The 2,500-nt window shown below is 80.2% G+C and overlaps 1 non-coding gene across 1 annotated transcript in view; it reads left to right on the top strand.

Annotated features, from left to right (window-relative positions):
- Positions 1 to 2,435: 2,435 nt before the first annotated feature.
- The window catches only part of LOC136995824 (5.8S ribosomal RNA), a 153-nt gene continuing 88 nt past the window's right edge, over positions 2,436 to 2,500 (top strand). Inside the window, exon 1 of the ribosomal RNA XR_010887359.1 lies at positions 2,436 to 2,500. This exon is cut by the window's right edge and continues 88 nt beyond it. This is a non-coding gene — a ribosomal RNA (5.8S ribosomal RNA).

The raw sequence follows: 2,500 nt of genomic DNA, 5'->3' as shown, positions 1-2,500 counted from the left end.
CGCCGGGCCGCCGCCGGGCCACCGCGCCTCGTTGCCGACGCCGACGGGCCCCTGCCCGCCGCGTCCCGGTTGCCGCGCGTGTACCCGAGTTCGCCTGTCCTGCACTCTGCGCCACAGGGCCGAGCACGGGGCTCGGCCCGCCGGCGGCTGTACGGCCCTCCCGGGGCTCGCTCGCCGAAGGCCCGCCGCCGATTCCCCGAGGCCGGTGGGGGACCGCCCCCGTCTGCCCCTCTCGCCTCCGCTGGCGCCCGCCGCCGGTGCCCATCGCCGGGAGCCGGCCCCCCCCTGTCACCCGACGGCGATCCGCCGCCGCCGGGGCAGGGGAGGGTCGGGCCCGGGGGAGGGTCCGGCGGGGAGCGGGCGGCAGTGCGCGGGAGGGTCGGCGGGGCTTGCTCCCCCGGCGCCCGCGGGAGGAAGCGGCGGGCGGAGACGCGAGCGAGATGGCACCCCGGGTCGGGACGGGTGCCGACGGGTCGCCACCCCTAAGCGGTGGGGGGCGGACCCGCGGCGGGCTGCGGCGGAGCAGCCCGTCTTGCAGAGACGGCGAGGACAGGCGTTCCGGGATGGCGCGCGGGGCGGGCGCCGGGCGGCGGCGGACCCCGAGCGGGGGCCGTCGCGCCAGGCCACGCGAGGCGACGGGTCGTGCCCGAGCGGGCGGCCCAAACCACGGCTCTCCTCCCGGGCGCAGCTGCCGCCGGGCGCCGGGTTACTGAGGGAAACCCCGGGCCCCGGGAGGAGGACGAGGTCGTGGCGGCGGGTGTCGGGCGCACCCCGCGGGCGGACGCTCCGCCGAGGGGCGCCGGAGCCGGCTGGCGGGTGCCGGGTTTCCCCTCCGCGTCCCGTCTCGCTGCTGCCGCCGAGGCTGCCGCCGTCGCCGCGAGGCGGCGGCGGCCCGGCGGCGGGCGGCGGCGGGGGAGGCACCCCCGCGGGGATTTCAGGTCGTTTCCCTCACCCCAGGGCCAGGTACCTAGCGTCCGCGCTCCTCCTGCCCCCCCTCGGTGACCCACCCGTGTGGTCCCGTGTGCCAGCTCGCTCCTCCCGGGCGCCGCGCCGTGAGCGCCGCACCGGCCGTGCCCTCCCGCCCTTTCCGCTTTCCCTTTCTCTCCCCCCCCCCACCGCTCCAGCCGCCCCGCGCCATGCCGCGGGGACCGTGCTGCGAGCGGGCCGGGCGGGGGGGGGGGGCGGGGTGGCGGGAGGAGCGGAGGGCCTCCGGCCACCGCGGCCGCCGGTAGCCGCCCCGGGTAGGGATGGCCATGGGCCCCGGGCTCCGGGCCCGAGGGTTCTCGGCGGGAGAGCCGGGCGGGGGTTTAAAGACTCGGGCGGCCCGATGCGACCCGGGGGGCAGCCGGGTGTGCTGCCGGAGGGCCGGGGGGCCGGCGCGCGCGGGCGCCGTGCCCCCCCATGCCAGCCGGCGCGCCCCGCGCTCGCCCTGCGGGCAGCCGGGACGGAGAGGGGTACCCTGCCCCCTCTCTCCGCGGTCTGGTCTCGGCGGAGGGACGCCGCGCGGTCGGCTGGCGCCGGCCTGCCTCGAACGCGTGACCCCGGCGCGAGCGCGTGCTCTCGCCGGGACGGTGAGCCCCCACCCACCGCGGGTGGTGCGGACGCCGCGCCTCGGCGCGATCCGCTCTCCTCCCTGGCCGGGGCTCTCGGTCTGCCGCCGTGGCCGCTGGCGGCGGCGCCCTACCCGCCGGCACTCCGCCATCCGGCGCGCCTGCCTCGCTCTGCCCAACCCGGCTTCGCCGGGCGGCGGGCGGGCGGCAGGCGGGCGGCGGGGGCGCCCCCCCCCGTTCTCCGCGTGGAGACGGGGAGAGCGGGCGCCGTCCCCGTCCGTCCCGCCTTGCCCGCCCGCCCGCCGCCGGGCGTCTGTCCGCGGAAGGGACGGGAGAGCGCGTGGTGTCGTCCGGGAGGCTGTGTGTGCGCGCGCGCGGGCGTGGGCGCCGCCTCGGGGCCACGGCGGAGCCGGAGGCCGGCGAGGCGAGCGAGGAGCTGGGGAGCGCGGGGCCGGTGGGCCGCGGGCGCGCGGGCAGCGGCCGGTGCCGCTGCCGGTGGCGGCCGGGCTCCGACGCTGGGGGTCCGCGGGGAGCCGCCCCCTCCCCCAGCGTCCCCGAGGCAGGCGGCGCGGCCGGCGCGCTGCTCCCCGCCGGGCCGGGCCGAGCCTGGGCGCCTGGGCCGGACTCGAAGCGAGCAAAGGGTTGTCCCAGGTCGGGAGCGAGGGCTCCCCGCCCTTCTCGTTCGGGTTTTCCTTTTCCCTTTTTCCCCCCCCACTCTGTGCTCGTACGGTCAGCGGGGCGAGCCCCTCTCTCTGGCTCTCGGCCGTCCCTCGCTCAGCAGCCGGCGTCGGCGTGAGGAGGGAGGCGGAGCGGAGGGGGGGCCCTCAGGGGCTGCCGAAGGCTGCCCGGTCCCCCCGCGCGCGCGGCGGGGGCCGAAACCGAGACAACTCTTAGCGGTGGATCACTCGGCTCGTGCGTCGATGAAGAACGCAGCTAGCTGCGAGAATTAA

The sequence above is a fragment of the Apteryx mantelli genome, unplaced genomic scaffold (assembly GCF_036417845.1).
Source record: "Apteryx mantelli isolate bAptMan1 unplaced genomic scaffold, bAptMan1.hap1 HAP1_SCAFFOLD_159, whole genome shotgun sequence".
NCBI lineage: Eukaryota > Metazoa > Chordata > Aves > Apterygiformes > Apterygidae > Apteryx > Apteryx mantelli.
This window is presented reverse-complemented; position numbering and strand designations above follow the sequence as displayed.